This window comes from Ambystoma mexicanum, chromosome 3q (genome assembly GCF_040938575.1).
Source record: "Ambystoma mexicanum isolate Mex_15411 chromosome 3q, UKY_AmexF1_1, whole genome shotgun sequence".
Lineage (NCBI taxonomy): Eukaryota > Metazoa > Chordata > Amphibia > Caudata > Ambystomatidae > Ambystoma > Ambystoma mexicanum.
In genome coordinates this window covers 966120335-966145197 of record NC_090926.1, presented here as the reverse complement: position 1 = coordinate 966145197, position 24863 = coordinate 966120335, and the positions used below count along the sequence as shown (strand labels likewise).

General features: G+C 46.5%; 1 protein-coding gene across 1 annotated transcript in view; it reads left to right on the top strand.

Annotated features, from left to right (window-relative positions):
* The window catches only part of VCF1 (VCP nuclear cofactor family member 1), a 173527-nt gene that overhangs the window by 20218 nt on the left and 128446 nt on the right, over positions 1 to 24863 (top strand). The window lies entirely within an intron of this gene.

Here is a 24863-nt window from a genome sequence, read left to right as displayed (position 1 = left end):
TGATTATTTTAACCGATCCCATGTGCCTGCTGGATATTGAAAACAGTTGAAGATTGCAGTTTAAGAATCTCAGGAAAAGAACAAGGTACTTTGCTACATATGTTATGGTATTGAGTTTTTGGAGGGAGGTTATTGATGGGGGCGATAAAATTTGGGACATTGTTTATCCACACAATCCCTTAGCGGTTATCTTATTATTGTACAGTGGTGGACGGGATGTGAGTTGGGTGGTATTGTGTGGGGGTATTCAAAGTTTTGTTGGTGGCGGCTAAACAGGTGTTGAGGGTCTGGAAGACACGGAAGAAGCCGATGGTGGAAGAATGGGTTCTAGATGTTTTGTCCAGATTTGAGAAAATAATATATTATAAACAAAACAAGGAAACCCTTTATGAAGGTATGTGGGGGAGCTTTAGTGACCTTTATGGATGATGCTAGATTTGGTTCTAGAGTGGAGTGCATTGGTCTTTTTTCAAGTAACATTAATATATGGGGAGGGGGTTTGTGTGGTCTTTGTGGTGGTTTTGTGTGGTCTTATTTGTCTGTCGTTTGTTTGGTACATCTGGCTTTGTTTTAGGTAGTCTTAAGTTTCATATGGTGGAATACAGAGTTATGGTTTAGAATTCTGTGCTTGTTTCCACTGTTATGCATTTTGCCATTCATTGACCTAGGATGTTAATTCTGTTATTCATTGTACCTTGTTGAAAATGAGAGAGTTTTAAAAAAAAAAAATGAATCTCGGGCCACATGTTTTGAGGAAGAGCACTGCATCATCCCCTTCGCTTCCTTCAGAAATACCCTAAGTGAGAATATTGATTTGTTGCCCTCTTTTCCAGTAAATCGATTTTGTTTTTGGAGTTGTATAACTTTTCTCATGCACGTTTACACCAAGTATCACATCCTATGCATTACTAATTCACTATTATATCTTCACAGGAGGCCCATCTGTCACATAGTTGTTGCAGCTTATTGTTAGTAATTTCCATAAAGGGCTTTGGGACTCTCCATTCAGTTAAAATAGCCTGCATTCCATGATGCTTGTTGTGTTGAATAAGAGGTGGGAGACACTTACAGTGTACCCTGGTCTTTTAAGGGAGGAGTAAGTAATAAGCCCTTTGTGAGAAGCCGTTTGTTGACCTGTATAGCTCACCTTTTCCTCATAATACCTCTTATGGGCTAGATGACACGAGCCTCTTAAATTTTAATCCACGAATATGTGAGGGAAATCTGTATTTAAGGCCACATTCAGTAAACGAGATGCAGAAAATGGCAAAATGAAATAATGTTGTTGTGGATGCTCTGAGATGTTGAATCTGATGAGCTGGAAAGCTCACCGAGGCGAATGGAGTTGACTAAGCACCTTACAACAAGATGGTAGAAATTATGAGGAATAAAAGACGCAAAGAACGAAGAAGGTACTTTTGCTGAAAGAAGCTTTTAATTGAAGTAGTGATCTGAGAGTTTAATGTTATATTGAAATTCATGTAGATTTTCAATGCTTTCCACAGAAGGAAAAACCTCTTATCTTCACGACACCCATTTTCGTTGGTCAGTCGAACAGCAAGTGGCTAGGTCCCAATAACTTGACCAAATGACTTGCAACAGCTGTACTTGCCAGATACCACACATCTACTTGCATATGCAGTTGCCTGCCTGCAAACGTTAGCTGTGATTACAAGGTACAAATGTTTTTCTCTGAAGAGTGGCATCCCACAATAAGCGCAGCCAATATCCAGAGGAAAAAAAGATGTCTGCCGCTATCTGTAAAGGGACCAAGTCCCTCTACTGTTTCTATGGCGGCAAGAGTGCCGGAATTGGGGCATAAAGCTCTAGTCCAGCAGGTAATTGTGGAGAGTTGGTTCGTGGGGCAAGGGGGCAGAGGCAACATGGAGATGCTCGCTGTTGCCCCCCACGTTCAAAAACATAAATAAGATGGTGCCTCCTGGGGAAGGGCATCAGGTGGCCGGAGACAATAGGTGGAGACTTGATTGGCTGAGCGCCCTTCACCAGGGTGCAAATGTGCCTTATACTGGCTGATTTGCCCAAACAGTTGTCCAAATTGAAAATCATGACATTTGACATTTACTCTGCTAGGCTGCATCTGCCCCATTTCCTCTCTTCAATGTTTTTTTATTTAATGTAGCTTGTTATGCATGTGTTCTGCTTCTTTGTAAGCATCCTGACGTCTGAGTGATATTGGAGCACAGTGAGCTAATGGGTTGTGTTCAAGACCACACCATTTTTGCTCAAGTGGGAAAGTCAGGATTTGAATCAATATACTTCTGTTTCCAAAGTCTGCAGTTTAGCTGCTAAAGCACATCACCCTGCTCTTTGCCAGTGTTTTTAATTCGGTAAATAATGTTCTGCTGGTATTACATTTCCTTCTAAGCACTCTCACATTTTTTAGATAATAATAATAATAATAATAATGCGAAGATGAAAACGTAGAGATGGAGAATTATTTGCACTATTTCTTTGAAGTTTGGGAAGCTTTGTTCTGGTCTGTAAGGTGTGATTGCAGGCTCATAACCTGTATTGCATGCAGCTGTGGCTACTATTTCCGAATACAAAATGTTCTACTCACTTGCCTAGTAAACCCATACCTTGTGGTAAATATGTCAGAGATCCATGGTTTGTGGAAAATGTTTGGATGATTTTGCAGGGCTGTGTCTCCAGTTACAACCTGCTTTCCCCATCAGCTTCTTTCTGGTGGTCGATCTTTCATCCTTCTGCTGCAACAGTGGTATTTTCCTCATCACAACTGCGTAGTGAAAAATAAATCCTGATTCGGTGCTTTTTCTCATGGGGCACTTTGATGCCATACAAAGGCTTGTGAAATCTGAGCAGGGGTCGAGGAAAGAAGGTTGGTGCCAAAAAAAGGAGCATGCAGGGCTGGAGTTCAAGGAGCCGAAGCCGGAGAAGCAAAGTTCTGAGTGATTGATGCAGGGAATAGTGGTTTGGCAGTGGAGCAAAGGTGCTTAGAAACAAGGTGGCTTCTACAGACCAGTGACTGGATGGGACACAGGGTCCATGGATGGACACGGGCAGCAAAGGCTCCTGCTATTATTCAGTTGAAAAAAGGTTTCTGGGTACACTTTCACAAGCTCTTCACTACCTGCCGCACATGTGCTAGAGATTGTTTTCAGAGAGCAGGGATCTGCCCAGGAATTTAGAGTTTTTCACTTTGCCCTCAAAGGAAATTAATTGCCTGGGATAAGGCTACACATGTAACAAAACTGGATTCATCTGGACAGGCTTGCCTTTAAATGGCATGGTGCTAGGCCCTTCAAAAGACTCCTTTGGCAAATCGCCTTTGAACATGCAATTGCAGCAGTATTGGACAATGCAGCGCTCTCACAGGGATAGGGTTGTAGCAACAGTGCTGCACTCTGACCGATTGAGAAATAGGCACCTTACTTTGTGTGTTTTATTTTTATTTTTCACATTTTCTTTTTTTTATATCCACCTTGTTTAAGACAACAATATTGGACCTCCTATCTATCCCCATGTAGAGAGAACTATTTCTAGATCCTTCTTTCAAATCCTTGCTTACCAACTATTGATCCAAACTTCTACAACATACTGCTAGGTTCTTCTCCTCTTCTGTCCCCACCTCTTGAAAATCAAAGACACGTGCATATCACTCTGCACATGGCGTGTGCCGATCTATAGTGTACTTTAGCCATGCATGGCTGCCAACTTTTAGGGGAATAATGTGACTAAAACAACAGCAAAATAAATTGATGCAAAAGACTAAGGAGTCCAGCCCATCCCATAAACATTCTAACTATACTACTGACAGCCAGATTCGGGGGGGTTGCACTTTGAAATGCCAACAGTAACAGATCCACCTTTATTGGATTGTTTTGGTTTCTTCCAAGATGGGTTCAAGAAACAGTGTTCAGGGGCAAATCCTTTGGTGCTTTAAAGCGCTAAACAAATAAGGTACACAAAAGCAATATGTGAAGCGACTACACAGCATGTGATAACTTCCACATAAGATGCAAACTACACCCTTTTCTCCATTTCGTGTGGCTGATGATGGTTTACAGTCAATGTTTCCCATAGGGGCACCCTAATGCCCATTAGTCACATTAGTATATTTTTATGGCACTAGTTGACCTGGGTAGTTAAAAGCAGTTCCTGGGTAGTCAAAAATAGATCCTAGTTTGTGTGCTTGATTTTCTGGCTGTCCGTGCTCCACGTATATATTTTTAAAAAAAATGCAACTTGACCACGCCGTCCTGGCGGTTTGCAGTCAAAAACCATAGTTCTTATTTAGACCAACTTGTTTGTCTTCAGCAACAATCAAAGACCAGACTATAACCAGTGCTACAGGAAAAAATGACATGAAGCAAACATGTCTGGCAAATAAATGAGGTGTCTTACCTTTGCACAACTAAACAGCTCAATATGCTCTGCAGGATTCCTACTGTAAACAGAAGGGGTAGCAAGTTAGGAATTTGATATGGGGTTAATACAGTGCAAAAATAGCTAGAACGTTATTTTATAGTGTTGTAATGCTGTTCATTTGCATGCAGAACCGGTGAGATGTGGCAGTGACTGTTTAACCTTACCATCTACAATCGCTAATTCCAAAAATCGGTGTCTCCTGCCTTTAGGTGCCAACAGTAAAGCTATTGTCCCTTCATGGAGTCGTCTGTACCCAATTTGTCTCATGGACTTGGAAAGCTTTTGCAGTGAGCCTCAAAACCTGTCAAATTGCCTTCCAAGTATATTATACGGGGCATAGGGTTAGCTGCCCTTTCAGTTGAGCTGCACAAACAGTAATTCTCTAATAGTAGCTGGATCTCTGTATATTTGGTGCCAGTTCGGAGTTTTCAGTATATTTTACTCAAATTATGTCATCTGAGAGCTTCTCTGGGATCTTCAATGTAGGAGCTTACTGTGAATGGCAAACTTACTGGGAGTTCTGCCCTCTTCATGTGGGCTTCAAACCATTCTTGTAATCCATGAACCTCTTCTTATTTCATTGAAAGATGGTGTTAAACTCCCAGTCTATTTATTTAATGCGCTAATGTGTGTTTGTTAGGATGTTACTGGTTCAGTATTTTATAGCAGTTTGTAGTTTTATCCATGCTAATTTGAAACTGTTTTTATTAGCATTTATAATGTACATTATCTATTTTTAGTCATTTACATAAAAATAGGTTAACAATAACACATTAAACACAATAACCAGTCTTCACTAACAGGGTACTCATATCGGTGCCCCTGCCCCACTTGTTTGACGTTCTGGCACCATACATCCAGATGGTATGCTGATCAGCACTGCCAAGCATGGATGCTCGGCTGTTGGGGTGCAGGCCTTGTCAGAGAGCCACTAAGTTGTCATTGTGCTAGTAGAGGTTCACAGGGGTTTGTCGTCTGATGGGTGGAACGTGTCCCAGACCAGGGTTTTCCAGTCCTCAAATGCCGGGCTAGCCTCTCCATGCCCCCCCCCCCCCCCCCCGCTTGGCCACCCCTCTCCCCAGACCCTGGTTTCCGCCCCTGTCCAATGCTCCAACTCCTGTGCCACTTATCAAACTGTGGGCCCCTTGTGGACTTCCATGCCGTAGCTAAGGGTCTTTTAGCTAGCACACATACCATGTCCATGAGTTTCACTACATGTCTCACCTTGCCTATCCTTGGGTAGGCACCCTGGAGGCACTCCTTTGGGGACCAATCGTACCTTACCATCCCCGCTCCTCTGCTGGTTTGTTCTATTTTGGAACAGAGGCTGTGTCTTCAGGCACCCCCAGAACATGTGCAGCATTCCAGCTCCTTCTGCACCATACCAGGGGCATGTTTTCCATTGAATTTCCACACCTAGGGGTTCTGCCTCTGTGCACCCGGCCAACTTTGCTAGTGGGAAGACGCTCGACTTTTCTTTGCTAAAGGCGAGCCCCGACACTCGAGCGAAGTTTTCTAGGACCTCCAATATTGTTGGAATGTTAAGGTGGGGGTCCCTCAGGTATAATAGTACATCGTCCGCATACAACGAGACTATGTGATATTCACCCCCCTACGAAGAACTGTCTCCTCATGTATATTGCTAGTGGTTCCAGGCGTAAGATGTAGAGCATTGGGGATAATGGGCAACCCTGCCTGGTGCCTCTCTGGATTTCCCATAGCCCGGACACTGTCCTCCCAGGCTTTACTCTGGCCACCGGTGACTTATAGGATTTTTGTTCATCGGATGAAGCCTTCCCCCCCCCCCCCGATTTCCCCCCCCCCCCCCCCCCCCCGCAACCCGAATTTCTCCAGGACCTCCAACGACTACTCCCAATATATAGAGTCAAAAGTCTTTATGGCGTCTAAGGATGCAACCGCATATGATCCATGTGAATCCTTTGTTTGTGTCACTATGTGTTGTAATCTATGTAGGTTCACCGATTTGTTTTGACCGGGTATAAACCCATTCTGATCTTCATGTACTAGTGTCCCTATCACCCCAGCCAGTCTCTTGGCCAATATTGTCGTCAAGATTTTAATGTTTTAATTGAGCATGGCCTATGGTCTGTATGAACCACAGTCATCTCTTGGTTTCCCTGGTTTGGGTATAGGCACCACTAGCATTTCTCTCGTACTTCTCGGTAGTATCCCTTCTTCATAAGACTCTTTGAACACTTCTAGGAGGGTGGGGGCCAGTTCTGCATCATGTTTTATAGAATTCGGGGGGGTAGACCGTCGCTGCCTGGGGTCCTGCTCGTGGACAGTGACCTGATTGCCTCAGTTATGCAGTTATGTCTTCAGCAGTCAAGTCCCCATTTAGGGTGGATCGCTGGGGTTTGCTCCGTGTTGGCAGCCCTATCTCGTCCAGCGTGTCTAGGATGTCTTCCTGCAGCACAGGCTCTGCATGGCCGTACAGGTGGAAGTAAAACTGCTTAAAAATGTCGTTGATGTCTAAATGGGATGTGTGGACCTTGCCGGTGGAGTCTTTAATTTCAGTAGTTGGGTGCTTCAGGTGTTCCCTCTTGCACAACCACGACAAGAGTCTGCCTGGTTTGTCGCCTTCCACATGTGCCCTAGTGGTTTTAGCCACATAGTAAAATGTCGCCAATCTGGTCCATGCGTCTTGGCAGTCTCCCCTAAATGCGGATAGTTCCACCTCTGCCTCTCTTGTCCTCTGGGCAGTGACCTCTAGTTGTGTGATCCGCCTTTCCCCTTCCTCTAGCTCTCTTCTCAGTGTTCTTCTAATCCTGCCTGCGCTAGCAATGGATTTCCCCCCCTGACCACTACTTTCAGTGCCTCCCAAGTCGTGTCCCATTCCCTCACGCTCCCCACATTGATATCCAAGTACTCTTATTTTATCTCGAAGGGCCTCCTTAAAGGCGCAGTCTGTTAATGCCTCTGTTGGCATTCGCCACATTGTTATGGGTGGCTTGGGTCCTCGCTTTTTCTATTCCATGAGGAGCGGAGAGTGGTCAGATATTAATCTTCCCAAGTAGGACGCTGACTCTACCTGGGGTAGGTGGTGTTTGTCTATTAACAAATAGTCAATTCTAGTATAGAGTGTGAGGGGAGATGAAAAGTGAATATTCTCTATCTGTGGGATGCAATTCCCTCCATACATCTGCTAAGTCTAGATTCTCTAGTACCACCATTTAGTTATTTTTGTAGAGCTTTCAGCTTTAAGGTGCGTTTCTTGTAGGAGTGAAATGGAGATGTGCTTCCTCTTTAGGTAGGATCTGATCCAGTTTCTGCGCATGTAAGAACCCATCCCCCGGACATTCCATGTCAGCATCTTAATGTCAGCCGCCATTTTAAAACCGCAGTGTCCCCATTGTCTCTTCCAGTGCTCGCTGTGCTCCTGTGCCCTTTATAGTGAAGACTGAAAAACAATCCATCCAATAACTTGTTAAACTCAACCAACTGCACCCAGCAGTTGCGCCGTGTGGGCAACGCTCGGGTGCCCCTGCCAGATTTTGGCCTGTCCAGGACATCTCAGGCAGGTTGTGGTGCGACAGGAACAGGCTGACGCCAGTCCTTTCGCGGGGTCGAGTCATCCTGCTTGTGTGCGACGCTGTGGTAGGTTTCCCATCTTCTAGCGAAGGTAAAATTGGCATAGTCCTTCTCTCTTTTTTTTAAATCTCCAATTGTTCTCAGCTAGGCATTTCCTCTTCAGACATTGTGTAATTCATTCAGCCGGTTCCTCATCCCCTGCCATGTTGTTGTGTTCAAGCCACATGTTGGCCGCAGCTGGTGTCTCCAAAAAGATAGCACACCCTTTATGTATCACCTTGAGCCTGGATGGTACATCAACACGTACTTGAGATTCAGTTGACGCAGTCTCGCTTTAATTGGAACAAGGACTGTCGGCGTATAGTCCGGGTATATGGTGATTTTGGCATTGTCTCTATTTATGGTTCCTTCTTCACGTGAGTGGCGCAGTATGTCTTCCCGATCTTGGAAGTTGAAGATTCTTGCTATGATCGGGTGCGGGTATGAGCCAGGCAGTGTTTTTTTCTGGAGGGCCCTGTGCACTCTTTCGACCGCAAACCCCTGCGAGAGCTGGCCGGCTCCTATTTCTTGTTGCAGTAGGGTTTCTTTGAAGTTCGTAGGGTTGGGGCCTTCCAGTCCTTCAGGAATGCCGAGTAGGCGAACATTGTTGCGTCTGGACCATCCTTCTGCCTCTTCGGCCCTTTCTTTCAGGATCTTGTTGCGCCTTTCCAGCTCCGCCACGCTGTTCTGCACATCTTTCAGTGTTGTGGACATTTCACGTTGCTCCGTTTCTGTGGTTGTCCTCTTTCCGTGAGGTTACATATGTTTTGTCGCATTAGCTACATTTCCGATTTCACTTCTATTTCAGTGTCTATGAATGAGCGCAGCCCAGAAATGTCCTCCAGTATCTGTTTGTCTTTGCCTTGCTCCTCAGGAGGCTGTTGAATCAGGGCAGGCTCTCTGGGTTCTGTTCTCTGTTCTTTGGGTCTAACTGCGGCAAAGGACTCCATGATATTGGCCTTGCTTTTCCCTTTGGAGGAGGGCATCTCCATGTGTCGTGGGCTGGGGCAACTATGAGCCACCGCTCAGGATTGCAGTGTCTGTAGTCTGGGTTTCTGCACGTATGTGTGCTTCTGTGATCTTCCTCTTGTATTTCCAAGGTATTAGGTTTTGCTATGTGCAGCTTGTTGACTTTTGTGGGAGTTACTCGGCCTCGTGGCAGGGCCAGTTAAGCGTGATCGGATGCTTCCTGTGCTGTCCAAGTGTGCCCCAGGGCAGGGTCAGTGTTCCGTTGAGCCCTCGAGGTGCTCTCTCCTCTGGTTGCTTTATTGATCCTGTGTGGGCTGGTTGCCATGTGATGCGGCGCGCCTCCCACTTCTTGGTGCCCGTTACTTGTTCAGGTAAGTTGCTGCGTGTTTCGGCGGGGCTGGTTAATGCTCCGAGTGTCACTCTATGCAGGTGGTGGAATTTGAAGGTGTAGCCTGGTCTGCTCCATCAGCTGTAGCTTGCTTAGAGTAGTTCGCTGTTCTATAGGTGATTGCACTGGGTTGTATCGACGGTCATCATCCGCCTGATATTCGTGCTTGGGCCCAGTGTGTTGCCCCGTTGCGCCCACTTGGGCGGTATGTGGACTTCTAGGGCTGTTATTCCTGGTGTTGTCCCTACGTGCAGGCTTCCTTTTAATCTTGAGTGTCCTGCTTGCTACTAGGTGCTTCTGCGGGGGGCAAAAGGGGGCTAAGCCTCATTGCCATGATAATTGTTTCAGGCTATTACTGATAAGGCCAGTGCGGCCCCCACTCAGATGGTTTGGGTTGCCACTCTATGCTGCGTCCCCAGTGCGTTTCACTCTCGTGCCCTTCCTACCCCCCCCACCGCCGCCAACACACGCCGCACCACTCGTGAAGGTTGCTGTCCTCGGTGGCGCGTATCCCTACGTCCAAGTCCCAGGGTCTCATCTCCTGCCAGATGTAGCTCCGGATCAAGCTCCAGCACCGGGTCCCCCGGATCTTCACTGCCCCTCAGCGCTCCCTCTAGTCGGCACCGCTGATTTTCTGGCCCTTTGTTTTAGTGACCTCCATGCGAGCCCCTGTCCTGTTAGTCGGTGGCCTCCGCAGCAGCCAGCTGGAGTTCTCCGCCCCTCTTGTTGTCCCTCAGCCTTACTCTGCGGGCTCAGGAAGCGTTGGCCACTCTCAACTCCAGGCAGCTCCACTGAGGCATCCTGTTCCAATCCCAGGTCGCTGCACTCCGAGTGATGTTCTGCGCGCAGTCAGCTTCAAGCCTCAGTGACGCCCGCCATCTTGGTTGCCGCGGACACTCTTGTTCGGGCGCCTGGTTCAGGGGATCGCCGGCTCCAGTTTCGCCTGCGCTTTTCGCACAGTGTGCAGGATCAGTTTGTCTTCAAAAACGTTTGTTTTTAGGCCCAATTGGTTTAGTTTTGCCTTTTGTAAAGAATCAGATATAGGATCTGGACAGGTGCTCCAACTCCACACGTCTTCACATCTCGCTTTCAGGCCACGCCCCTTGTTTATCCATGATAATATGCTTTCATAAAGTTGTTCCGAAAAATAAAATGGTGAAGATCCCATGGATCTACACCCTTATGCGCATCACAAGGAAAATGATCTTGCACGCACTGAACTATCACTACAGATTAAGGCAAGCTCAGCTGTATGTCTGCAACCAAACTGTAGAAGTTATATAACCTATGGCCCTGGTTTTAGATGCCGTGGTCCGCCGGTTGAAAAAACGTGATCAAATATGGTGGATATGTTGTAGCAGTCGCCAATGAGTTTGGAAACCCCTTGTGATAACAGCACTGCCAAACACCTTCTAGGTATTAAATGAAGCATTACAAAAACATGCCCCTATTCTAACCTGATTTGTAGTTACTTCAGAGGCATTCCCTTAACCCACTCCAACCAGCGAACTGCAGACCAATATATAACACCCGCTTCCTGGTCAAACTCATTGACTGCACTGCCTCCTCCCAACTCTGCACCTTTGCAGAAACCAACCACCCACTTTTCACCCGCCCAGTCCAGTTTCAGACCCCTTCTTGGAACTGAATCTTCCCTGGTCTATAGAGGATGACCTCAAAAACACTACAGACTCAAGAAGTTGTCCTGCAGTCATACTTCTTGACCTCTCGGCGGCTTTCGACACCATTCACCACAGCATCCTCATTGACTGGCACTCTCTTGGCGTTGGGGAAACTGCAGTTAACTGTATCTCATAATTCTTTGCAAACAGACCAAATAAGCTACCTTACCCCCCTTTCACCTGACCCGTTGTGCCATGGAGTCCCGAAGGCACCTGTCTTTCACCTCTCCCCTTTAATCTCTACAGGAGTCCTCTCCTCTCACTCATCCTATCGCACAACCTCACCTGCTACAACTACACTGACGATACTCCAATCATCTTCAGAATCCCGAAGTCTGTCACAACCCCACACCCAGACCTCGCATCCTACCTCAGAAATTGGCCGTTGGATGACAAATCATCTCCTGCAAACCCTGGGAAAACAGATCAGCAGAAATGGCCTTCTTCCATCAACCCACCCCAAGGCCTCCCTCCCTATGCTCCCACCTCTGTCACATGCACCACAGTTAAAAAGTAAACCTGTTTTGCATAATGGACACTGACTGGACTCTCTAACACTGTGTCCAGATCATGTTACCTATAATTCTGCTTACTTGGACGCATCTTCCTGTACCTCTCCTACCCCCACAGAGCGACTGCAATTATATCTATTGTCCTCTCTCGACTAGACTACACAAACTCTCTACCTGGTTGTACTTGCCTACCAACTAAAAAAGCTCTAAAAGAGTCCAGAACTCCCCTCCTTGCTCAGGGACCAAGGAAAATGCATCTTCCCCATATCCTTCACTGGTTCCCTATCGGACGGCGGCTTACTTTCAAAGTCCTGTGCATCACCCACAGAGCACTGCACAAGATGGGCCCTAAAAACCTACAACTGAAAATCACCCTCCATCACCCCACAAGAAACCTGTGATCAAGCACTGCTGTTCTTTTAATGATTTTCCCCCCACACCCCTTCCAAATCACCCAGAATTGGAGGCTCACTTTCTCAGTCCTGGCCCCCACCATCTGGACCTTCTTGGCACCCGACATCTGACGCACCCTAGACCACATGACTTTCCGAACGGTCCAACAAGACTAGGCTATTCCCCTTAGCATTATGAATAAACCATATCCATAATTGGGGAGTTCCTGGGCAGCCTTGCCCGGGCAACCGGGTGAGGGCCAGAGGCAAAGGGCAGCTCCCACCCCTACTTATTACATTTAACTCATGTACGCACCCTGCAACGCCCTACAGCTAGGTCTCGGGTAAGGGAGTATGGGCGAGGAACGCAGCCATCACTGTGCTATGGTAAAACCCCTACATTTCAATATTACTACCTTCCGCTCATAACGTGATGTCGATTGACAATGTTTCATTATCTAGCTAGCCTATTGGATTGAGCTCGGAGGGAATTTGGGAGTGACCAAGGTACTGCACATGGAGAAATCGCAGGGTGCCTTTGTTTTAGCACTGGAAGAATCTGTTGGGAATTAATAAAATACTGCACTTGGGAGAATTCGGGAGGGTGTCCAGAGTCCCTCACCGGGAGGAACCTGGGGACAGACAACGTACTGCACTTGAGCGGTTATTCTTGGGGCGGACAGTGTGCTGCACAGAAGTGTGAAGATAGCCATATGCACATGTAATATTAAATATATTGTCTCCCCTGTTTCACACGTCTTGCCCACCCCTTTACCATTAAAATGCAGCCAGCCCACAATGCATTTCGGCCTAGCGGCACCCAACACCTGCCCTGCTCACATATCTTGCATACCACCTCTGCTACTAGAATGCAGCTATCCCACCATGAGTTCGGCCTAGCTCCAAACATATGTCCCCCCCCCCTAGACTCTCATCTCTCCCACATCACCACTGCCATTAGTATGCGACTGCCGCATGCCAAAATTCGACCTAGCCACGCAACATCCCTCGACTCCCATTTGATGCACAACACCTCCACCATTCGAACTCGGCTATCCCCCATGTTAAAATTTGGCCTAGCTGCATGCATGTCTCTCCTGCTCTTATACTTTTGGCACATCTCCTCTGCCATTAGAATGCAGCTATCACCCATGATAAAATTCAGTCTAGCTGCACGCATAACATCTCTCAAACTCTCCAGCCTGACCTACCACCACCCACCCAACTGCCTACTCAGCAGGGGTGACCATCAGGGAGTGGCCACCCCTATCTACCTTCGAATTGGCCAAAATGCACACATGCATTCTTTAACTCTTGACAAATTTCCCATATTTTGACTCGTTCCCCCATGGGTGTTCAACCTACAGTGCATTGAGACTGTACCAATGGTGAAAGGTGTTATCCAAATACCCATTACATTGCATCCATTTTAGATGTTAACTCTCTCACACTGCAGCCTTCAGCGATGCACTGATCTATGTGTAGCAGAATTCAGAGAGGGCAACAAAATGCTCTCAGCCATGCGCAAAATTTGCACTTGCAAGTAGACATTGGCTAGTGATTGACTCTTGCTGTTGCTGGCCAGTAAAGCCTGCAGAACAATAGCTTAATTAAGGTGGTGTAGCAGAAATATACCTTTTTAGAAGAGTTTAAGGTTGATGGTTTCATGGAATTCATTCAATTTTCTACTCCAGCTAAGGTAGGCTTGTTCTCCAGCTGTTCAAATTGGGAGGATGCCCTCAACATAGTGCAGATATCTCCATGGTCTGTAGTGACACATGGCTAGGGCAGTGGTACCTTGAATTAACTTGTATTCTGCGGTGTCATTATGGCCACCCCCCGGCCCCCTTGTTTGGTGGTACGTCCCAGTACCAATATGAAATAATTCCATGTCTACATGATTTATGCATATGTAGGGGGACTTCTATTTATTTATTTTATTTATTTATATATTTATTACGCGCCGCAGCTCGCGAGCATCAGGGCGCGACAAAAACACGTAAGACGGAGTTCACAGGACTACATAAAGAAGAAAAGAGGAGGACTCAGGACAGTCCAGGCTGAAAAAGAAGTTAATTACCGGAAGAGTAACGTTTTCAGCTGCTTCCTGAATAAGGAGTGACTGCTTTCCAGTCTAAGATTGTCTGGAAGCTCGTTCCAGAGTGCAATGGCTTTAGTGGGGAAAGCTCTCCCGAGTCCGTTAGCCTTGATTCTAGAGTGGTTGACTTTAAGTAAGCCTTTTTTAGCTGATCTGAGGCAACGGCTTGGTTCGTACCAGCAAAATTCCCTTTTAAGGTAGGAGGGGGCCGTGCCGAATAGACAGCGATGGACGAGAGTCAGCGATTTGAATTTGATACGCTCCTCTATAGCGAGCCAATGAAGACCTATTCGGTCGTGAGTGATGTGCTCGCGCTTGGATTTGCCGGTGATAGTTCTAATAGCATTGTTCTGGATTATCTGGCATTGTTTGATGCAGGAGTTACTTGACCCAAGCATCAACGCATTCCCATAATCCAGTCGGGACAAAATTGTGGCTCTAGCGATGGTAGCGCTATTTTTGGCGTTGAGATATGGCCTGATACGGCGTAATAGTCTCTGATAGTATTGGCAGTTCTTTTTAAGGTATGAGACCTGTGCGTCTGCTCCTAGTGAGGATTGTAGGTATATGCCAAGAGTTTTCACTTTGCTTGATACTACAATGTTGGAGTCCTTGATAGTGAAGGACGAATAGACTGGGCCTAGCTTGGATAACGCTTTTGTGGATCCAAATGTCATAAGTTCAGTTTTTGAGCCATTTAGACACATCCAGTGGGCCTTCATCCAGCATTCTATAGTGTTATAGACTGCTGACAGCCTGTTGTTATCTGTAGCATGGTCTCCGCTGAGTTCTATGATCAGTTGTGTATCATCTGCGAAGTTGGTAAAGTAGATGCCCAACTACGATAGAAGGGCGCAGAGACAACGAATATAAAGATTAAATAGAAGAGGTGAAAAGCTGGCCAGTAAAGTGCCCATTGGAATGGAGCATACAGCGTTTAATTTTGAATGCTTCAGTGGTATCTTGAAAGCTGCTAAGGGTCTCTTACAAGTGGATCACAGGGCCTGATCCAAAGAAGATTGGGCATCCAGGATGGTGGTCTGTGTGTCTTGGAGCATGTAGAAAACCTCACATTATGTAAATGCCGATCTGGATTACCTCTACACTGACCTGTCTTGATTCATTTCTATTTCAGCTACATATGAAACCATTTAATTTAATTTTTTTGTAATTGCGCTAGCACTGACTGACTGGAAAGTCAGGTTTTGAATGTTGGAACTGTAGTTTTGCAGATCTGATAGAGGCTGTGAACCCTGTAATTGTCATTACACCAATCACTCAGGTGTGAGCAATGGCCTTGCTGCCGCTGACCAATTTATAGTGCCATTTACCAAATTGGCTCCAAGTTGTGTAGCAAAGATGTCGGGCTTCAATTTGTTGAAAACCTACACATAATATGAATGATCACACCACATATATGAATATTGATGATAAATGCACACTTCGAATGGATTGTGTCCTCCCACGTATTCCTTATCTTTGATAAATCCACTTCCAGCTTGCTGGCCTCGGAAGAAATGTTCACAGTAGAGGGCGCTGCGCGTCAACGTCCTTCGAGTCGGTGTCCCTAGACAGCCTCCGTATTGGCGCCAATGTCCCCATAGGTATAAATAGTCTTGCGCAGCGTCCGTTGCTCAGTTCCGTTTTTCCACGCTTTGTAAGCCTCGGGGACGCAACACTCTGTTCCTCAGTAAATTCTTTTAAAACTTCGATTTCCTTGAAGTAATCTTCGAATATACGATGGCACCTTGCCATGATCCGGCTTCCAAAAATGCTTGGATTGTGGAAAAAAGATGTTAACTGATCCTCGCAGGATCTGCCTGTGGTGCCTGGGCTCAGAGCAACAGTGTTCGGAGTGTATGTCCATGACAGCGAAAGCCTTGAGGGAACATAGGAGGGGGAAGCTGGAGGAAGGTAAGACCGTTAAATCCTCTACCCCTTCGAAATTGTCCTCGGCCGGCACATTAGTCTCCTCGCCATCGGAGAAAACATTCCCGCTCGAGATCTCGAAGTGGTTCTCACCACTCATCCAGATCGAGACATACCAAGAAGAGGCATCGTAGATCACCTTCTAACTCACCAGAAAGGGTCACCTGCCCAACTAAATACAGCTCTCCAGCTAAGTGGGAGGAATTTCGCAAAGAAATGCTAAGAGTCTTCGATGACGCGGCCTTGTCCCCCTCAGAGATGCTTAGAGGTGATACCCCGGGTGAAAGACCCAAAAAAGAAAAACGTTGAGTCGTCAACCTCGCCAAATAAAAACCCTTGAGAGCGTCATGATACCTCGAGTAGAGACAAAGGCCCTTCGCATAAGACTGCGTCATTGACGCCATCGTCTAAGGGGCCTTTGACACACAAGACAATGTCATCGACCCCCGATGGAGAGGCCATCGGAGCCTCATGCCCCAACCGCACCATCAGTACCTGGGGCATCCAAGGATTCTTCGAAGGCGTAGAAAGGAGCCTCTGCCCCATCGACGACATAGAGTAGAATTCCAATTATCTCGACGACATCTAGGTCATACACTAGTATATCAACGCAGTTTGTAGTTTCATCGAGACCTATGAAGTCTACTTGGACTACTACCCTATCTCTATCTCGAGCAGTGTCGAGCAATCTGGCTCCCTCGTCGCTTGAATTGGGTTTTAGCCCTTACCCGCGCTCTGACTACTTCAGAGCTTTGTCCTCTTCCTACGAAGGAGAAGACTCTGATAATGATAGGCCGTTTTGCTTACAGACTACAATAGTTCCTATTCCAGAGGATCTAATATCAGAGGAAGTCAGATAGAGATCTTCAGGAGTCTACAAGATGCTAGTGGCATAGATACTTCTCCAGAGGCTGACTTCGGCAGACCAGAAGCTGGAGAGCATGCAGAAATGTCTTGCCGGTTTCTTATGACCAGAATTATGGAATTTATGGGGGGGTCGGCACCTGCACCCTTTCCTACAAGATGATTTACCTGACCTCTTAGATAAGGGGCCCTCAAGAAGACCCTATAGTTCCTTTTCATGTAGCATTACAGAGGAAGATGGGTGCAAATTGGGAAACACCGGAGGTTATCCCTGCAGTAAACAAAAAGCTCTCTGCGAAGTACAGCACGTCGGCCTCAGATCCTCTGTAGTTGAGTAAGCATCCGACCCCAGAGAGCTTAGTAGTGCAGGCTGCGACTTTGTAAAGCAGTAAATCGGCGTACCCCACTATACCACAAGATAGAGACGACAAAAAATGTGATGCCATGTCCAAAAAGATCTTCTCGGCATGCAGCATGGCACTTTTCTGTTAACGCCACTTGCATGCTAGCGTGATTCAGCCACACCCTTTGGGAGTGGGCTTCATCAGCGGCTGACCGTCTCCCAGAAGGGGAGGAACGAGAAGCATTCTTGAATATCATAAAGGATGAGAAGGATGCGACGAGAGTCCCTCCAAACAGGTCTCGACTCTGCTGACAGCATCAGCACAGCCATGGCGGCAAGTACCACAATCTGCAGATTTGCGTGGTTGCAGAAATCTGGTTTTGCTCCAGATGTTCAAGCCAGACGTCTGAATATGCCTTTTGACGCCACCTCCCTATTTGGAAAGAAAGCTGATGACAGTTTGGAGAAATTGCAAACCTCTAAGGCGGCAGCCAAATCCCTTGGCTGCAATTTGTCAAACTCCAAACTGCCCCACAAGTACGTCCTGGAGAGGGACGCCCTTTCGTTTTTACTCCGCATTCGGAAAAGACTGAGGGAAGCCAGCTCAACGGGGGCAAAGACGATTCACCCGTGGTGGACGGGTCAAAGGTACAAAGTCTGCATCAGCAGGTGCTGCTTTGCCCTCAGCATCTGCGTCAGCCGCTCCTAAACCCCTCTAGGGTCTCTCCACACAAAGCAGGCTAACTCAACATCTGACAGAATGGCAGGCTATTCACGTCAGATGCTTGGGCATTGGAGACAATTTCCCAGAGTTACTGCCTGCCCTTCCTACACACTCCTCAGACATCCACCGGGGAGCAACTCTTTGAAGTTTCCAGACACCCTCCTTGTGCAGGAGATTTTAGACCTACTAGAGAAAGGTGCCATAGAATCGGTGCCTGTAGTGGAGAGGAACAAGAGTTGGTACTCCCCTTACTTCCTAATACCAAAAAAGAACAGAGGATTGAGACCCATCTTGGACTTGCGAGAATTGAACAAATTCCTCAGGAAAGACAAGTTCAAGATGTTTAACCATTTCTCAGATCTTTCAGGCCCTCCAGTTGCAGGATTGGTTGGTATCTCTGGAACTTCAGGATGCTTGCTTTCATGTGCCAATTCATCACAAGCACAGGAAGTAACTGAGGTTCGCCATTGGGAGTTCTCACTATCAATTTTGGGTTCTGCCATTTGGGCTGACCTCCACCCCGAGGGTCGTCGCCAAGTTAATGGTGGTCGTGGCAGCAAGTCTAAGGAGGGAAGGGATTCATGTTACCCCTACCTGGACGACTGGTTGATCAGAGCAGTGTCCCCGGAAAAAGCTTGGGTCCATCTAGCTTATGTTCGCCACTTCCTCCACAAGTTGGGCTTCTCCCTCAACTTCAAGAAGTCATAGATGATATCATCAGAGACTCCAGTTCATTGGAGCAGTCCTGGACACCACCCTGGGAAAAGCCTCGCCACCAGAGTTGAGGGCTGAAGATATTCTTCAGATGGTGACCAGATTTCAAAATGCCCAGCATCTACCAGCCTTCGACTTTTTGAGGTTGCTCGGCCTCATGGCAGCCTGCATTTTTCTAGTGCCAGAGGCTCGCCTGAGAATGAGATCTCCAGTGGGTGCTAAGGACCCAGTGGTTGCCATTCTTAGGAAGAATGTCAGATCTCCTACAAATCCCGAACAGAGTAGCACGGGACCTTCAGTGGTGGGCCTGTCGGGAGAACGTCTTGAAAGGAGAAACTTTTTGGCAACCATGGCCGGAGATGACGGTAGTCACGGATGCCTCACTCAAGGGGGTGGGGGAGCCCATGCCAACGACTTAACCATCAGCGGTCGTTGGTCTCCATCAGAGTTCAGACTAGACCTCAACCTATTAGAGCTGAGAGCAACCAGGCTAGCACTGAAGGCTTTCCTGCCATCAGTACAGGGAAAAAAATTTCTGATAATGACGGACAACACAGTGGCCATGCACTACTTCAACAAAAGAGGAGGCGTAGGGTCACGGCCACTGTGCAGAGAGGCAATGCAGCTCTGGTGCTGGGCAATTCAAGAAGGAATCTATCGGCGCCGCTATGTTCTTCTCTCCAGCTAGGTGAACTCTCTGAGCAGGCAGACCAGTCTCCCTCGAGTGAGATCTAACTCAGGAAGTCCTTCAAGAGATATTCGCCCTTTGGGGAACCCCTTGGGTAGATCTGTTTGCAACAAGTGTCGACATAAAATGTGAACGATCTTGCTCAAGGGAATTTTCCACCGAGAGGAGCTCTAGAAGATGTTTGTGGTGGACTGAGAGTTTCCACTTCTGTACGCGTTTCCTCCAGTCCCTGTCATTCCTCAAGTCCTCAGGAGGTTGAGGAGATTCCGGAAACCCAGGATTCTAATTGCCCCGGATTGGGCCAGGAGAACGTGCTACCCGGATCTTCTAGACATGCCCATCTGTCCTCCGATTCGTCTTCCAAAAAGAGAGGATCTTCTTTCGCAAGAGGAAGGTCTGGTTCTCCATCCGGATATTGGGAGACTCAACCTTCACACTTGGTTTGTGAAAGGTTGAGATGCAAAGATTGGGACCTCCCGGATGACGTAATGGAGGTGTTGCTGTCGGCCGTTGGAACACATCCTGCAGCTGGTGTAGAGATATGGATATTGACCCTTTTTCATGTAGTACCTTTCCTACTATATTTGGCAAAATCAGACCTTCAAGTTGGCCCAATCAAGGGTTACCTCGCCGCGCTATCAATCTTTAAATGCATGGCTGAGGAACCTTCATATTTCAAGTTGCCTCTAGTCATTCAGTTTCTGAAAGGGTTGACTAATGTCCCTCCCATTTCCCGTCCCCTACACCCCCAACTCCTTTTCAAGTTCCCCTGTGGGATTTAAATCTAGTCTTAACATTTCTAATGGGTACTCCATTTAAACCTCTTTCCTGTCACTTAAGGTTTCTCACTCTAAAAACAGTCTTCCTAGTGGCTTTAACTTCTGCCAGAAGAGTGAGCGAACTACAAGCTTTATTTTGCAAACCTCCACATACCATCTTTCACAAAGATAAGTTAGTTTTTCAAGTGAAGCCAAATTTCCTCCCAAAGGTTGTCTCAGAATTCCAGATCACCCAAAAAGTAACCTTGCCTTCATTTTACCCTCCTCCTCACACAGGGAAGAGGAAGAGAGATGCACAGGCTGGATCCAAGGCATGCCTTGAGTTTTTACATTAACAGACTTCTAAGTATTAGACAAGCAGATCAGTTCTTTGTGGGGTATGCAGGACATAAACTAGGTTTACCTATCACGAAACGGGCCATCCCAAGATGGATAGTACTGACAATCGTAGAGTTCTATAAATTGGCAGAAAAAGATCCTCAACACCTCAGGGCTCATTCAACCAGGGGCATCGCAGCCTCGTCAGCTCTCCAAAGAGGAGTTCCAATTAAAGACCTATGCGCGGCTACCACATGGTCGTGTACACATACTTTACCAAATTCTACAATCTAGATTCCTCCACTAGCCAGGAGACTACATTTGGGAAAGCTGTGTTGAACTCTGCATCTTTTTAAAAGGATCATTACGTTTTACTCCCGCCTCCTATACATATTACGGCTTTGGGAGTCTATCAAAGATGAGGAATAGGTGGGAGGACACAATCCATTTGAAGAACAAGTTACTTACCAACTGTAGCGTTCTTTCGACTAGATGTTCCTCCCACGTATTCCTTATCGCCCCTCCCATCTTTCCCTGCAGTAAAACCTCCCTTGTAGTTGCAGCCTACGCTCCTTCAAGGGTACTAACCATCTCATACTGGGCAAACGCAGCACCTCAAAATGGAACTGAGCAACGGAAGCTGCGCGAGACTATTTATATCTATGTTGACGTCAGTGCCGATACGGAGGCCTTAGAGGGACACCGACTCGAGGGACGTCGATGCGCAGCGCCCTATACTATTTTCCAAGGCCAGCAAGCTGGAAGTGGATTTATCAAAGATGAGGAATACGTGGCAGGAACATCAAGTCGAAAGAACGCTACAGTTGGTAAGTAACTTGTTCAACTGAGGAACTCCAAAAAATAAGTTTTATAATTAAAAAAATATATATATATTTGTGCAATGCGAGCACAGGATGCTTCCTTATGGTAACAGATTTCAATCTTATTACTGATGGAACCCTAGCATGCTAGGAAAATGCAAATGTATGCATAATACTCATCTACATTACACACAACACAGCTGAAGTTGAGCAAAAGAAACAATTCGATATCGGGTGCCGTTTCTTTCGGCAAGGTTAAATGCACACAGCTCAGAGAAAATGTCCTGTTTTCAGACTGCTTCTCTATGGCATGCAATTTCATCAAGGCAGATAATAAAATATGTTCTGGTGACCTGACGTTTGCACTGCCATATGTTCCTAAATGATACGCACAGAAGGGTAAAAAGGTGTAGTATTTACAATACTTTAATGCGTTAAAAGGCCTGGTATGACCCTTATCTGGTGGACTGGCTCCACCTACAATATCTGCCAGCATTGACATTGCAAATTTCTCATGAAACTTTGCCTCACAGTATATGCCAGCATTGTCACTGTACCTGTACATCACTTTCATGACACTGGTGTGACTACCTTCCCCCGCCACTCCCCCCCCCCCCCCCCCCCCCAACCACCTAAAAGCATCCCCTTTCCCCTCCTCCCCAGCTTTGCTGCATTAGAAGTGAAAATGGTGATTTTTAAACCGTTGCCTGTAAAAAGACTGATTCATAAGAAATAAAACTGCTATTACTTGAAAATGTGTAAGACATGTTAAGCAGCATGTATCTATTTTAACAGATTAAATGGCAAGGCTGTCTAATTGCTATACCACACGGAACAGGTGGCCGCAAGAATTTTCAAGTCTTTATTAGCAGCTCTTGATCAGTACTGGATTGCAGGACGGCCAAACTAAGCAAATTACCTGATCTAAACCTCAACCCCGCTGTCTCCTTTTCGTCCTTGATTTGAGGCAAATTGGGATTACCATAAAGCCAATCATCGAGTTGGCACGCCCAGTAGTAGTGCTGGACATGAGGTAACCATATGCCATGCTCCCATACCAAGCATTGCAATGTGGCATGGGCAATCAGTGGTTGTTGAACACCTCAGAAGTTCCCTGAGTGCTGTATCAATCTTGTTAAATTTGTGTCTAGGGATCACCAGGGGGCATTTTGAATAACATATATGTACCTGGGTAGCGTCAGCATTTTAGCCAACACCCCACCTCCTCCCCCCACAGACCAGGGCCAGTGGGAATGATTTCCATTGTTTGACACCCTGTAATGAGCATTGTGATTTACGAAAGGGTATCCTGAGTGGTCTAATCCAATATGTATACCTAAATATGTTATTGGAAGCCTATGGGTATCTGGGAGGGTGGGGGGCACCCTGAATTGGGGAAGATATGGTTTTGTTCCAGTTTACCCTCAATCTGCTAAATGTTTCATGTTCCTGAAGCTGGCTTGTCACTATCTGGCAGGAATGAATTGTTTTTTCCAGATATATCGATAGATCATCAGCATGAACTATCTTCCCATCCGGTCAGCCAGGAAAAACCTACCCAAGTTGGATCAGTTCTGAGTTGTGTTGCTAGAGGTTGAATGGCTAAAGTGAACAATAGAGGGCATGGGGGCCACCTTGTCTAGTGCTGTGGCCCAGTGGAAAAGATCTGGAGATCGTTCTATTCGCTTGGACTTCAGCTACTGGCGATTCTTACAACAAGCAAACTCATAGAATTGTTACCTCTGAATCCTAATTTCCTATGGACTGTCCCACAAAACAGTGTCAAAATCAACTGAGAGAAGTGCTAGTGTTTCCGGGACGGGGTGGATTTATCCCGCATAAATCTGCATTGATGTGGGTGAATCGGTGACGAGATAGCCGGCATATAGTGAGTATTTTTGCCTCCCCATTTAGAAGTGCGATAGGTCAATAAGACAGCTGGGGGGGGGGGGCCTGGGAGGGACTGGTAATTTAAAATATTTCTTGGAAAACTGCGATAATAGCTGCTTGGAGATCCCAGGGCAGGATACTGGTCTGTGACGATCTAAGACGTGACCACCTTTTCACTTCATCTTTTCCACACCTCGACGGCAAAGCCATTCAGCCTCCGAGTGAAGGGGGGAGATAGCACCAGCAATTTCTTCCTAATCTCAGCCCCCAATTTTAGTTTCTGGTGGTCTGATAAGTGAGGGGGAGTGCGGTGATGAGCATGACAGAAGCCTGGGAGAGGCCTGCAGACCTCGATACATCTCTTAGTTGGCAAGGCCCCCCACGATGTCATCTTCCCTGATCAAACCTCCCTCTGCTTGTTAGTTCACTGACGTGCTGTGCCCCTCAGAACTTCTTGAGTCGTACAAGCATTTACCAGCCTAATCACCTGCTTCATAGGTATGGCTACGTTTTTCTCAGTGTGCCTGTCGTGCATTATCTAGGGAGATATTTCAGAGTATTTCCCTGGCAGTTAGAAGTGCCCGTACTAAAGCCTTGCACCATTTACTTTCTCATCTTTTATTTTTTGCAACAGGCTTTTTCTAGCCGAGAATTTCCCCTTTGAGCACTGTTTTATAAACCTCCCATAATTTTGCAGGGCTTTCTACCGTTCCGTTAAGAGAAAAATATTCCTCTGTTTTGGATGTTATGCCCTCTAAATTTGGTGAACCCAAGTTAATATCCATTTAAACGCTACCATGGTGTTATTTTTAACCTCTGTTGGTAGCGGGGAGTGGTCTGAAATCCCTGTGGCTAGAAGCCTTGCTTACATATATTTATATACAGGAGGTACAATGCTCTTTTGATCTTCTTGCCTTCACCAACCAGGCACACTCCAGCACCAGACCTATACAGACCTATACAGAGCCTCATGCAACATCATAGCCTTGAGAATTACCCCAGTGGTCGAAATGCATGTCGGCTGACTCGCCAAGATTACATGTCTTCTTCACATTAATAAAACCACATGACCTTTCAATCGATTGACTGAGTAGCTGTTTTACCTTCTACAAACGAAGGGGGAAGAGAATTCGATGTAAGTGGAGCAAGAAGAGAGGAGGAGCGAAAGCGAGGGGAAGCAAAGGGAAAGACGAGGAGCCACAAGGGAGGCAAAGCAGAGATTACAAGAAGGCTTTTAGAGTCGGATAGAGTATGATTGGATAGAGTTGTGAACCAGGAGGAGAAATCTGGCCCTGTTTTGCATCATCAGCCATCCAGCTTGGTGACGGTATGAGGAAGTTAAGTGAGGGCGTTCCAAGAGTCCTGGTGGCAAAGTTAATTGTTGAGCACAGAAAGCATAGTTGGGGAGACCAAAGAGGATCCTGTCACAGTAGTACAGTGGTTAAGAGATGCTTGGCGGTTTTGAAAGGAAGGAGGTGCCTGATTTTCCTAGCATTTAGGAGGTTGAGGTGAGCTGCTGTTAAATTTTGGAGATGGAAGTACTGAAGGGGTGGGAAGGGTCCTGAATGACAGAGGTTTCTAGTTGAAGAAGAGTAGGGGAGAGTGTCAGGTGGGACTAAATGGGCGGAGAAGAGATGAATGAGCTTTTGGTAGGGAAGAAAGAGTATCTCTGTTTTTGGTAGTTGCATCAGAGAATGCAAAGCTGTTCAATATTTAATGGCAGAGGGACGGTTGCATATTTTGATAGATCA